The 15,378-nt window shown below is 36.8% G+C and overlaps 1 non-coding gene across 1 annotated transcript; it reads left to right on the top strand.

The window, feature by feature from the left end:
• The first annotated feature begins 11,007 nt into the window (after positions 1–11,007).
• Positions 11,008–11,113, top strand: LOC139846262 (small nucleolar RNA R71). Its single transcript, XR_011758989.1, has one exon. It is a non-coding gene; the product is annotated as a small nucleolar RNA R71 (small nucleolar RNA).
• The last annotated feature ends 4,265 nt before the right edge of the window (positions 11,114–15,378 follow it).

Genomic DNA, 15,378 nt, shown 5'->3' with positions numbered 1-15,378 from the left:
GGACCGAGAAGGTCGAATCGGTGTTTGCCATAAGTAAGTGTACTGAAGAGGACAAAGTGAAGTACGCTACGCATACCTTCACAGGTTCTGCGTTAACATGGTGGAATACCTATCTAGAGCAAGTGGGACAAGATGATGCGTATGCACTACCGTGGTCAGCATTCAAGCACTTGATGAACGAGAAGTACCGTCCCAGAACTGAGGTCAATAAGCTCAAGACAGAACTTAGAGGGTTACGAACCCAAGGATTTGATATTACCACGTACGAAAGACGATTCACAGAATTGTGCCTATTGTGTCCGGGAGCATTCGAAGATGAGGAAGAGAAGATCGACGCGTTTGTGAAAGGATTACCGGAAAGAATCCAAGAAGATATAAGTTCACACGAGCCCGCCTCCATACAACAGGCATGTAGAATGGCTCACAAACTAGTGAACCAGATTGAAGAAAGAATTAAAGAACAGACTGCTGAAGAGGCCAATGTGAAGCAAGTCAAAAGAAAGTGGGAGGAAAACGGTGATAAGAATCACCAATACAACAACAACAGCAATTACAACAATAATCGCAACAATTATCCCAACAATCGCAACATCAATCGCAACTACAACAAACGGCCCAACAACAACAACAACAACAACAACAACAACAACAGCAACTACAACAATCATCCCAACAACAATAATAACCGCAACAACAACAACAATCAGAAGCAGCTATGCCAAAGGTGTGAAAAGTATCACTCGGGGTTCTGCACCAAATTTTGCAACAAGTGTAAAAGAAATGGTCATAGCGCGGCGAAGTGTGAGGTCTACGGACAAGGGGTTAATAGAACGAAAGGAACAAATGGTGTCGGAACGAGTAATGGCGGAGCAAGTAGTGTCGGAGCAAGTTATGCCAATGTAGTTTGTTATAAATGTGGAAAACCGGGCCACATTATTAGAAATTGCCAGAACCAGGAGAACACGAATGGACAAGGCCGCGGAAGAGTTTTCAATATTAATGCGGCAGAGGCACAGGAAGACCCGGAGCTTGTTACGGGTACGTTTCTTATTGACAATAAATCTGCTTACGTTTTATTTGATTCGGGTGCGGATAGAAGCTATATGAGTAGAGATTTTTGAGCTAAATTAAGTTGTCCATTGACGCCTTTAGATAGTAAATTTTTACTCGAATTAGCAAATGGTAAATTAATTTCAGCAGATAATATATGTCGGAATCGAGAAATTAAACTGGTTAGCGAAACATTTAAGATTGATTTGATACCAGTAGAGTTAGGGAGTTTTGATGTGATAATCGGTATGGACTGGTTGAAAGAAGTGAAAGCAGAGATCGTTTGTTACAAAAATGCAATTCGCATTATACGAGAAAAAGGAAAACCCTTAATGGTGTACGGAGAAAAGGGCAACACGAAGCTACATATTATTAGTAATTTGAAGGCACAAAAACTAATAAGAAAAGGTTGCTATGCTGTTCTAGCACACGTCGAGAAAGTACAAACTGAAGAAAAGAGCATCAATGATGTTCCCATTGCAAAAGAATTTCCCGATGTATTTCCGAAAGAATTACCGGGATTACCCCCACATCGATCCGTTGAATTTCAAATAGATCTTGTACCAGGAGCTGCACCAATAGCTCGTGCTCCTTACAGACTCGCACCCAGCGAGATGAAAGAACTGCAAAGCCAATTACAAGAACTTTTAGAGCGTGGTTTCATTCGACCAAGCACATCACCGTGGGGAGCTCCTGTTTTGTTTGTCAAGAAGAAAGATGGTACATTCAGGTTGTGTATCGACTACCGAGAGTTGAACAAACTTACCATCAAGAACCGCTACCCACTACCGAGAATCGATGACTTATTTGATCAACTACAAGGCTCGTCTGTTTATTCAAAGATTGACTTACGTTCCGGGTATCATCAAATGCGGGTGAAAGAAGATGATATTCCAAAGACTGCTTTCAGAACACGTTACGGTCATTACGAGTTTATGGTCATGCCGTTTGGTTTAACTAATGCACCAGCTGTGTTCATGGACCTTATGAACCGAGTTTGTGGACCATACCTTGACAAGTTTGTCATTATTTTCATTGATGACATACTTATTTACTCAAAGAATGACCAAGAACGCGGTGAACATTTGAGAAAGGTGTTAGAAGTATTGAGGAAGGAAGAATTGTACGCTAAGTTTTCAAAGTGTGCATTTTGGTTGGAAGAAGTTCAATTCCTCGGTCACATAGTGAACAAAGAAGGTATTAAGGTGGATCCGGCAAAGATAGAAACTGTTGAAAAGTGGGAAACCCCGAAAACTCCGAAACACATACGCCAGTTTTTAGGACTAGCTGGTTACTACAGAAGGTTCATCCAAGACTTTTCCAGAATAGCAAAACCCTTGACTGCATTAACGTATAAAGGGAAGAAATTTGAATGGAATGATGAACAAGAGAAAGCGTTTCAGTTATTGAAGAAAAAGCTAAATACGGCACCTATATTGTCATTGCCTGAAGGGAATGATGATTTTGTGATTTATTGTGACGCATCAAAGCAAGGTCTCGGTTGTGTATTAATGCAACGAACTAAGGTGATTGCTTATGCGTCTAGACAATTGAAGATTCACAAACAAAATTATACGACGCATGATTTGGAATTAGGCGCGGTTGTTTTTGCATTAAAGACTTGGAGGCACTACTTATATGGGGTCAAAAGTATTATATATACCGACCACAAAAGTCTTCAATACATATTTAATCAGAAATAACTGAATATAAGGCAGCGTAGGTGGATTGAATTATTGAATGATTACGACTTTGAGATTCGTTACCACCCGGGGAAGGCAAATGTGGTAGCCGATGCATTGAGCAGGAAGGACAGAGAACCCATTCGAGTAAAATCTATGAATATAATGATTCATAATAACCTTACTACTCAAATAAAGGAGGCGCAACAAGGAGTTTTAAAAGAGAGAAATTTAAAGGATGAAATACCCAAAGGATCGGAGAAGCATCTTAATATTCGGGAAGACGGAACCCGGTATAGGGCTGAAAGGATTTGGGTACCAAAATTTGGAGATATGAGAGAAATGGTACTTAGAGAAGCTCATAAAACCAGATACTCAATACATCCTGGAACGGGGAAGATGTACAAGGATCTCAAGAAACATTTTTGGTGGCCGGGTATGAAAGCCGATGTTGCTAAATACGTAGGAGAATGTTTGACGTGTTCTAAGGTCAAAGCTGAGCATCAGAAACCATCAGGTCTACTTCAACAACCCGAAATCCCGGAATGGATATGGGAAAACATTACCATGGATTTCATCACTAAATTGCCAAGGACTGCAAGTGGTTTTGATACTATTTGGATAATAGTTGATCGTCTCACCAAATCAGCACACTTCCTGCCAATAAGAGAAGATGACAAGATGGAGAAGTTAGCACGACTGTATTTGAAGGAAGTCATCTCCATACATGGAATACCAATCTCTATTATCTCTGATAGGGATGGCAGATTTATTTCAAGATTCTGGCAGACATTACAGCAACCATTAGGAACTCGTCTAGACATGAGTACTGCCTATCATCCACAAACTGATGGGCAGAGCGAAAGGACGATACAAACGCTTGAAGACATGCTACGAGCATGTGTTATTGATTTCAGAAACAGTTGGGATCGACATCTACCTTTAGCAGAATTTTCCTACAACAACAGCTACCATTCAAGCATTGAGATGTCGCCGTTTGAAGCACTTTATGGTAGAAAGTGCAGGTCTCCGATTTGTTGGAGTGAAGTGGGGGATAGACAGATTACGGGTCCGGAGATTAATCAAGAAACTACCGAGAAGATCATCCAAATTCAACAACGGTTGAAAACCGCCCAAAGTCGACAAAAGAGCTACGCTGACATTAAAAGAAAAGATATAGAATTTAAAATTGGAGAGATGGTCATGCTTAAAGTTGCACCTTGTAAAGGCGTTGTTCGATTTGGTAAATGAGGGAAATTAAATCCAAGGTATATTGGACCATTCAAGATTATTGATCGTGTCGGACCAGTAGCTTACTAACTTGAGTTACCTCAACAACTCGCGGCTGTACATAACACTTTCCACGTCTCGAATTTGAAGAAATGTTTTACTAAAGAAGATCTCACTATTCCATTAGATGAAATCCAAATCAACGAAAAACTTCAATTCATCGAAGAACTCGTCGAAATAATGGATCGTGAGGTTAAAAGACTTAAGCAAAACAAGATACCAATTGTTAAGGTTCGATGGAATGCTCGTAGAGGACCCGAGTTCACCTGGGAGCGTGAAGATCAGATGAAGAAGAAATACCCGCATCTATTTCTAGAAGATTCATCAACACTTTCAACAGCTTAAAATTTCGGGACGAAATTTATTTAACGGGTAGGTACTGTAGTGACCCGAACTTTTCCATGTTTATATATATTAATTGAGATTGATATTTACATGATTAAATGTTTCCAACATGTTAAGCAATCAAACTTGTTAAGACTTGATTAATTGAAATATGTTTCATATAGACAATTGACCACCCAAGTTGACCGGTGATTCACGAACGTTAAAACTTGTAAAAACTATATGATGACATATATATGGATATATATATATAGTTAACATGATACTATGATAAGTAAACATATCATTAAGTATATTAACAATGAACTACATATGTAAAAACAAGACTACTAACTTAATAATTTTTAAACGAGACATATATGTAACGATTATCGTTGTAAAGACATTTAATGTATATATATCATATTAAGAGATATTCATACATGATAATATCATGATAATATAATAATTTAAAATCTCATTTGATATTATAAACATTGGGTTAACAATATTTAACAAGATCGTTAACCTAAAGGTTTCAAAACAACACTTACATGTAACGACTAACGATGACTTAACGACTCAGTTAAAATGTATATACATGTAGTGTTTTAATATGTATTTATACACTTTTGGAAGACTTCAATACACTTATCAAAATACTTCTACTTAACAAAAATGCTTACAATTACATCCTCGTTCAGTTTCATCAACAATTCTACTCGTATGCACCCGTATTCGTACTCGTACAATACACAGCTTTTAGATGTATGTACTATTGGTATATACACTCCAATGATCAGCTCTTAGCAGCCCATGTGAGTCACCTAACATATGTGGGAACCATCATTTGGCAACTAGCATGAAATATCTCATAAAATTACAAAAATATGAGTAATCATTCATGACTTATTTACATGAAAACAAAATTACATATCCTTTATATCTAATCCATACACCAACGACCAAAAACACCTACAAACACTTTCATTCTTCAATTTTCTTCATCTAATTGATCTCTCTCAAGTTCTATCTTCAAGTTCTAAGTGTTCTTCATAAATTCTACAAGTTCTAGTTACATAAAATCAAGAATACTTTCAAGTTTGCTAGCTCACTTCCAATCTTGTAAGGTGATCATCCAACCTCAAGAAATCTTTGTTTCTTACAGTAGGTTATCATTCTAATACAAGGTAATAATCATATTCAAACTTTGATTCAATTTCTATAACTATAACAATCTTATTTCAAGTGATGATCTTACTTGAACTTGTTTTCGTGTCATAATTCTGCTTCAAGAACTTCGAGCCATCCAAGGATCCGTTGAAGCTAGATCCATTTTTCTCTTTTCCAGTAGGTTTATCCAAGGAACTTAAGGTAGTAATGATGTTCATAACATCATTCGATTCATACATATAAAGCTATCTTATTCGAAGGTTTAAACTTGTAATCACTAGAACATAGTTTAGTTAATTCTAAACTTGTTCGCAAACAAAAGTTAATCCTTCTAACTTGACTTTTAAAATCAACTAAACACATGTTCTATATCTATATGATATGCTAACTTAATGATTTAAAACCTGGAAACACGAAAAACACCGTAAAACCGGATTTACGCCGTTGTAGTAACACCGCGGGCTGTTTTGGGTTAGTTAATTAAAAACTATGATAAACTTTGATTTAAAAGTTGTTATTCTGAGAAAATGATTTTTATTATGAACATGAAACTATATCCAAAAATTATGGTTAAACTCAAAGTGGAAGTATGTTTTCTAAAATGGTCATCTAGACGTCGTTCTTTCGACTGAAATGACTACCTTTACAAAAACGACTTGTAACTTATTTTTATGACTATAAACCTATACTTTTTCTGTTTAGATTCATAAAATAGAGTTCAATATGAAACCATAGCAATTTGATTCACTCAAAACGGATTTAAAATGAAGAAGTTATGGGTAAAACAAGATTGGATAATTTTTCTCATTTTAGCTACGTGAAAATTGGTAACAAATCTATTCCAACCATAACTTAATCAACTTGTATTGTATATTATGTAATCTTGAGATACCATAGACACGTATACAATGTTTCGACCTATCATGTCGACACATCTATATATATTTCGAAACAACCATAGACACTCTATATGTGAATGTTGGAGTTAGCTATACAGAGTTGAGGTTGATTCCAAAATATATATAGTTTGAGTTGTGATCAATACTGAGATACGTATACACTGGGTCGTGGATTGATTCAAGATAATATTTATCGATTTATTTCTGTACATCTAACTGTGGACAACTAGTTGTAGGTTACTAACGAGGACAGCTGACTTAATAAACTTAAAACATCAAAATATATTAAAAGTGTTGTAAATATATTTTGAACATACTTTGATATATATGTATATATTATTATAGGTTCGTGAATCAACCAGTGGCCAAGTCTTACTTCCCGATGAAGTAAAAATCTGTGAAAGTGAGTTATAGTCCCACTTTTAAAATCTAATATTTTTGGGATGAGAATACATGCAGGTTTTATAAATGATTTACAAAATAGACACAAGTACGTGAAACTACATTCTATGGTTGAATTATCGAAATCGAATATGCCCCTTTTTATTAAGTCTGGTAATCTAAGAATTAGGGAACAGACACCCTAATTGACGCGAATCCTAAAGATAGATCTATTGGGCCTAACAAACCCCATCCAAAGTACCGGATGCTTTAGTACTTCGAAATTTATATCATATCCGAAGGGTGTCCCGGAATGATGGGGATATTCTTATATATATGCATCTTGTTAATGTCGGTTACCAGGTGTTCACCATATGAATGATTTTTATCTCTATGTATGGGATGTGTATTGAAATATGAAATCTTGTGGTCTATTGTTACGATTTGATACATATAAGTTAAACCTATAACTCACCAACATTTTTTGTTGACGTTTAAAGCATGTTTATTCTCAGGTGAATACTAAGAGCTTCCGCTGTTGCATACTAAAATAAGGACAAGATTTGGAGTCCATGTTTGTATGAAATTGTGTAAAAACTGCATTCAAGAAACTGATTTCGATGTAACATATTTGTATTGTAAACCATTATGTAATGGTCGTGTGTAAACAGGATATTTTAGATTATCATTATTTGATAATCTACGTAAAGCTTTTAAACCTTTATTTATGAAATAAAGGTTATGGTTTGTTTTAAAAATGAATGCAGTCTTTGAAAAACGTCTCATATAGAGGTCAAAACCTCGCAACGAAATTAATTAATATGGAACGTTTTTAATCAATAAGAACGGGACATTTCACAAGTTTACTTGGGAACGAGAGGATCAAATGATGCAGAAGTATCCTCACCTATTTCCGACTCCACCATCTACCTCAGCTTAAATTTCGGGACGAAATTTTCATTAACAGGTGGGTAATGTAACGACCCGACTTCTTCGACTTATATTATTACTTGTTACTTTTACAAAAATGCGTATTTGTGCGTACTAAGTTAGATTAACTACTGGGATCATTAATTTTGTTAATTACTTTCGTTGATGCCTTATAACGTGTTTTTAAGTACTAGGTTACTTAACGTGATCCTTGATTTCATTTACGACCATTAGTGTCACTTATTGATTAAAACGAGCTACGAACTTGGTACATGATAAACTTTTGCCATGATTGGGATATTATGGCTACGTAAACGTAATTGTTGCTTATTAATGACAATTAATTAGTTTTATGGTTCCTTAATTATGCTTAGGTGTTTACTTGGGCTTACTAGTACCTTAATGGACTTAGCACCTTAATGGACTTCCATGGCCCAACCTACTCAACTTAGTGGACCACTTAATCGGTTAATTAGCCCATGAAATTAATAATTAAGTTCATGAAGTAATGAGATAATATCATGCATGCTTGTGTAATAATACTAGTATTATGTCTCAAACCACCCAACATGTACAACCACCACTATGTACATGGTCCCCCCTGCTCCCTTGGCCGTCGGCCACCCCATACACACACACCCTCACTTTATTTTTTTTAAGGCTTATTACATTCTCACTCACTTCATTTCAAACACACACACACTTATCCTCTCAATTTTCTCTCTACTTTCTCTCATCATTTCTTGAAGAAAACTTGAAGGTTTGAATCTTTTTCTCTTCCTTTTTTTCTTCCCAAAATCATAAATCACCATCATCATTATCTATTTTTGGATTTTGGTTTTTATAACTTCAATCCTTATGTGATCTTGCATTCTTTGATCTCTTTTATGATAAAGAAGAAAGAACAAGGATCAAAGCTTCGTAGCTTTTGATTCTTCATGAACTTATTACAACTTTTAAGATCAAGTTACTTTATGATCTTCTTTATATTCAAGTATTGGAACTTTGAAGTTCATTTCATGAAGATTCAAGTTTATGACTTGATATCTTTTTACATAAAGGATCCTTACTTGAACTTGTTTACTTTTAACTTTAAATATATTATTATTGTTATGGAATTTGATTTGTTTGAGTTACTTGGTCAAAGATTACTTGTTAACTTTGATCTCATAAATCTTGTAACCAAAGTCTAACTTTGAAGGTTCAAGAACAAGAAAGTTTAAGCTTGCTAGTTTATAACTTTCACACATGTAAGATTGATCTAAGATATATAACTTATGGTCATCTAACTTGTTAAAACAAGAATTTATGTATTTATGCTCACTTTACTTTACAAAATCTAAGTTTCATAGCTTATGGTTGTGTAACGTGGAAAGTCTAAGTGTTTTGACTTAGGGTTTCACCAAGAACATGGGATCTAGACTTTTTAGTCTAAGATCTTTAATGACTATTTAATATCTAAGCTCTCTAGCTTAGGGTCTTGCTTATTTAGTTTAATTCAAAGTTTATAGCTTAATAAGACTTGTAATTGTGCTGAAACTAAGAAAAGTGATGCAACTTTGGTTCATCACCTTGCTCAAACTCTCACATGAGTTGTGTTATGATTCTTAGTCTTGATCATTGTGTGTTGATGGTAGAACCTTGGTCATAGTGATTCAAACACATCAACGATTTGTACACTTGAAGCTATAAGCATCAAGGATGAGAACCGTGATGAGCATCAAGCACCAAGAACCCTACCGGAGCATTGTTTACTGTTTTCTGGATCTGATCAGTCACCTGGGCTACTGGAAAAGTTTATTTTAAGTTAGTTCGATTCGAGTAGATTATTTTCCAAAGTTAGTTCGATTCGAGTAGATTATTTTCCATTTAGGCCTCGTCTTAATCCGATATATGGTTTAGGATTTATAGCCTTCCGAAAGTCACTACGCCCATGTAACGTTGTGCTGAAATTTATGACCTACTCGCACTTAAACCATTGCCAAGGTCAAACGAAGACGAGTTAGGTTCTGGAAATTGGTCAGCGGTTAGAGCACTCATATACGGAGCCTTAGCCACTGGTCTCATGTCATTTCAGTTTGTATAGAGGTCGTAGCAGCTGAACGAAATCAGCCTTTGTTTCGATCTCTATTCTTGATTTAAATCTTACTTTACTTTTTATGTATGATGTTGATGATGATGACACTTATGATTTAACTTAAATACTTTTAAAACCTTTTGGGATAACTTACTGACTTAGTAACTTTTGACTTAGGTTGAGGACCTTTCGGACCGACTTACTTGCTTACTTACCTTGTATCGACTTTTACCGCATTTTCACTGTGAGTTATAGCATCCCTTTTTACTTTAACTATTTTTGGGACTGAGAATACATGTGCTTTTTATGTTTTACTTACTAGGCATGCGTACTTAAACTTTATATATGTGTGGGTGATATAACGGCATAAACTTTCCCCTTAGCTCGGTAACGTTTAGTCATTGGTTTTTAAACCTGTGAACTCGAATCTTAGATATGGATCCATAGGGTTTGACATCCCCACTCGGGCTAGTTGCGCTAGCATTTAACGGGTGTTTAATACTTCGAGAACATACGCTCTCGCCAAGTGTACTATTAGGGGGTGATATTTATGTTAAGTTAGTTACCAAGTGCCCACAGTTAAGCATATACTTTTCATACTGTTTTGAATACGAAATCTCGTAGCCTACATCACATTACTGTTACAATTAAACTATAGCTCACCAACATTCATGTTGACTTTTTAAGCATGTTATTTCTCAGGTGCTTAGACGTTTGATGCTTCCACTGTATTAGTCTCGCTGTTAGACTTGCTGTGTAGACTCCCGCTGCTTTGATTAGAGATGTCTCTGCATGAAACTTTTACCTTGCATTCACAAACTATGTTACTTTTGAACAATGAATTTGTAATGACCCTTGGGTCTCGTACTTATGTTAATTGCTTTCTATTCATAGAAGCATGCTATCTTTTGTAAAACGTTATCTTTCCATGAATGCAAACTTGTTTTAAAATAGCATATAGTATTGTAACCGTGTGATGATCCTGTTGATGATGATCCGTACACGTTGATTTTATACGGGGCGTCACAAAGTTGTTTCACCGCTGTTCCAGTCATGATGATGCATTGTCATGTTCTCGAGCAATTCCCATTCTTCGTCTGCGGTTTGGTTTATCAGATTTCCTTGAGCGGCAGCATCGATCGTCGTCCTATGATTTACCGTAAGACCATTGTAGAAGGTGCAGATTTGGGCTGACCGTTCTAGCTGGTGATTAGGGCATTTCTTCAGCAGGGTTTTGAATCGCTCCCATGCAGTGTAAAGAGATTCATCATAACTTTGTTTGAAGTTAATGATGTCATTCTTAAGCTTGGTTTGTTTAGAAGGAGGGAAATATTTGGTTAGGAATTTAGTAGCCATCTTCGTCCAAGACGTAATGGAATCTTTTTCCAGTCCTTCGAACCAAGTCTGTGCATGATGAGTGAGAGAATAGGGGAACAAGTATAGCCGGACTATATCTTGTCTTAACCTTGGCTGCTTGTAGGAGTTTGAAAGAGATATGAATTTATCAAGGTGAGAATTAGGATCATCATTCGGTAATCCATGGAATTAATAGCCATTCTGGATGAGTTGAATGATGTGATGTTTTAATTCGAATGAGTGTCCTTGAATCTCTGGGAATCTAATCGGTCCTCCTCGACCTTCAATCGAGGGTTTAGTGTTTTCTGCTAAAGTAACGCGTAACACCATTTGTTTTCTGATTCTTGCTTCCTTGCGTGCTTTAGAGATTATGGCGTCTGGATCAGGTACGAATAACAATGGCCCTGGTCTAGATCGGGTTTCGGTTATACACAGGGTATGCCTCTTTTTGTTGTTTTAAATTTTAAACAGATAAACTAGGTTCCTAATTTAGTCTAAGGTAAGCTAATGATTAATCTAAAGTAACCTAAGGTAGTCTAAGGTAATCTTATTCTAAAGTAGTCTAAGGTATTCTAGGCTAAGGTATTCTAATTATCCTAATTATAGATATGTTTTTGGTTCTTGCTACTGATTCCCTGGTATTTCGATAACAGAGCTTCGCACGAACTATTGAACAAACCAAGTGGCCAGGCCGACTACAGAGAGGCAGGATCCTTTTGGTTCTAATATAATTGGAGACTGTTCGGAAAATCCAACAACCAAGTTCGTGTATAATTATCTTTCTTAGACACCACTTAAATGTTTGTGATTGAGTTTGATAGAGAGCAGTATTGTCTGATACCAGTTCCCCGGCAGCGGCGCCAAAAACTTGATACCCCCTTGATATGACCGAAATGGACGGTTTTATTTCGCGCGATGTCGTTGGGTCGCGGTGCATCAAAACCGGCCACCAAGAGGGGGTACTTGTTTTAAATTTATATTTATCGGGGCCTAAATCATACTACTCCTTATTATGAGTAAGGGAAGTATGACCAAGAGTCGTATTTTTGAGATATCAGTAGAATCGAACCTATATCTAAAACTTAAGATAATTATAAAGTGCAGGAGTAGTGGGTGATTACCTAATTTTGGGTTTTCTAGATTAAAGTAAAGTAAAGTAAATACGATAAAATTTGTAATTCAGATAAGGCTAAAACAAGTGCATGCTATGATTTCATCAGTTACTTTGCCGATATTATGGAATACTGGCTCATGGATAGGCAGTGACCTTGTATTTACTACACTAGTCCTAAACGCCCCTGTCATAAGACATGTCACTGGGTAATGCGATAGGCTTGAAGATTCTGAATAGACAACAACGTCCCTTACCCCCGACGCCCGTGCAGTCTGACTACAGGCATACACGTTCAGACGACTCATCCAATTGAGCGACTCGGTTGGGTGACATATTAACATTCTGAAATGGTCTAAACTTTTTTAAGTATAATAGATTAGATGGTTTTCCATATCCGAGAGACGTGATGGGTCGCAATGCTTTCGTTAATGATTGGTTTAAAAGATAGTTAGACCCTTAAAAGAGTTCAACCATAAAGAACACCATGCCCAAGTCAGGCTGACTTCCATGAAAACGTTCGGTTATCCTAACGGTCCAATCCTTTATTTGTTCGAACAAACAATTCCTTAATTAACCAAGAATCCCTCAAGCGGGGTGCAATGCTTGAGACCGCGTTATGGTGAAGTGTACTAGTCAACACTGACCGTGTTCCATGGCCTTACTTAGAAGAGGTACAACTTACAACAACCGTTGTGCTTCAGCGTGCATGTACGAAGTTTATATGCTTGGTGACTACACTAGCATAGTCTAGGACTGACAATGTACTAGGGGTCTAGTCAGATGTTTCACTACGAAAGAGTCCTCAGTCGGAATCCAAGGCTCGGTGGACTTATTACAACCGGTGTGCCTTAGTCAAACTCACGTTGTATCCGATAGACTTCTCTTACCAAGGGGTGACACAGATAGTGTACTCTGAATCGGGGTTCGCGACTTCCCAATAACAGAGCCAATAACTACGTTCTATTAGTTGGAAAATCGATTAAGTTCAAAGCATAATCGGAAAGCATTTTGACAACATACCCAAGCCATAATATAATTTCGGCATTATAACTGATTACGTCATAACATACACTAAAGATAACTACTCGCTAATCATGGCAACAATATCACAAAGCATAATAATGGAAGACATTATATAAAGACAAGGGATAGAAGTACCAGTAGATTAAACGAGTTCTGAATACAAAATTGACAACTTCAAGACTCCAGACCGCTCCTAATACAATCTTCGACGTTCTTCTCCGGGTACTAGGTTTCCCGCACGGAGTCGAAGACCTTGAAAGTATGATAAATATTGTACAAGAGAGAGAAAGAAGTGAATTGAAGTGTGTGTTGAATATGAATGACAAGTGCCCTTTAAATAAGCTTGATTTTTTCCTGCAAACGGCTGGCAGGCCGTTTGGCAGCCCATTTGGCAGGCCGTTTGGCCAGCCCGTTTGCTGAGGCAGTCCGTTTACTGAGGACGTTTGATCTGGTCATTTAGCAGGCCGTTTTTCATACTGGAAGGCTGTATGGCAACCCGTTTGGCAGGCCGTTTGGCTTGCTGATTTGCTGGATCGTAACTTGATTTCTTGTCTTTCACCGTTTTCGCTCTAGAATCTTCATTTTAGCTCCGATTCTCTTGATTCTTTTTGCATCGTCTTCATAATTACTTGTTCTTCAATTCTAACTGACGAAGTGGGTATTTTCCCAATAAACTATGATTCTTTCTTGTTTTTGGGCCTTAATACCGGGGTGAAAACGTGACTTTTTAGCCGATATCAGCTGGTAAGCAGCACGGCTGGTAAGCAGCATACTACACAAAGACATCTATGCTCCATTACAAGCATAATGGTTTCCTGAGATGTCTACATCAATTGTACTATTCAACAGAAGTCGAAGACAAAGTTAAACAGAAAAGGACACGTGTCGGCGGTTGACAAATGACCTTACAAGACCACGTGGGAATGCAGAAGTTTAACACATGTGCAGATATGTGTAATTCTTTGTTAATGCCTAGGGAACACAACATTCTATTTATTTATTCAAATAGTGGTACCAAACCGAATTGGGGTGTTCCTGTAAATAGCTACCAAAGAGGAAAGAGGAGAGCATGCTCTATGATGCAATTGTCTCCACAAGTATAGACATCCTATGTACCAATGGACAATGGAACAATTACCTGGATAATAGGACTACTATAAATAGAAGTATCCACTATTGTAATAGTTAGTGGTATGGGTTTATTTATTTAGAGTTCAAACTTGTAATAGCTTAAAGATATCCTCGATAGCTATAACTTAGGTATAATATGTATCAACCAACTATCATTCCGCCAAGAATAGTTGTTATTCTTTGTGATTCATATCAATAAAGAATAAACAGTTGAAAATTACCTTTGACTCTAATATAGATTACTTGCTTGAATACTGCTATAATTGTTAAACAAAAGAATTGTATTCACCCCCCCCCCCCTCTACAATACTCCTGTTATTAATCAAGGGACCAACAAATGTATTTAAAAGAACAAAATGAGGAACAAATGAAACTAGCGATGAACGGAAAGAAAAAGACGAACAAAAATCTTTACTGCCACACTTTTTAATTCCATATAAAATACATACATATAGTCTAAAGTTAAACAACGTGTACCTAAAAATAGAACTAAACACTAACCCATTTCTAGTCAGTTTATTTATGTTACTCATTTATCACACCCAATCATATACCACGACTCTCCCGGACCCTCGACCTCTTCTACAGCCACGTCCATAGTCATCTCGGTTTAACCTCCATAACTACAATGTACCATGTGCTTCCCATCAACTTATTCAACAATAAACCACCTTGACACCCTCCAGTTATTTAGTTCCCTTTTATATGCTCCTTTTGACAAACTTGTTACAAAAATCTCTTCTATCACCCAAAAAAAAAAAAAAACTCTTGCCACATGCTATCCCGATTTCTTGTCTCTGGTCTAGTATCTTTTCACGTACAAGTTTTGACAACTTCTCAACACCCCTGAGAGCTTCAACAAAAGTCACTTCTCAACACCCCTGAGAGCTTCCACAAAAGTCACTTCTTAACACCTTTGACAACTTCAACTTTCCCAATCAAGTTGCT

The sequence above is a fragment of the Rutidosis leptorrhynchoides genome, chromosome 4 (genome assembly GCF_046630445.1).
Source record: "Rutidosis leptorrhynchoides isolate AG116_Rl617_1_P2 chromosome 4, CSIRO_AGI_Rlap_v1, whole genome shotgun sequence".
In the NCBI taxonomy this organism is placed as follows: Eukaryota; Viridiplantae; Streptophyta; class Magnoliopsida; order Asterales; family Asteraceae; genus Rutidosis; species Rutidosis leptorrhynchoides.
This window is presented reverse-complemented; position numbering and strand designations above follow the sequence as displayed.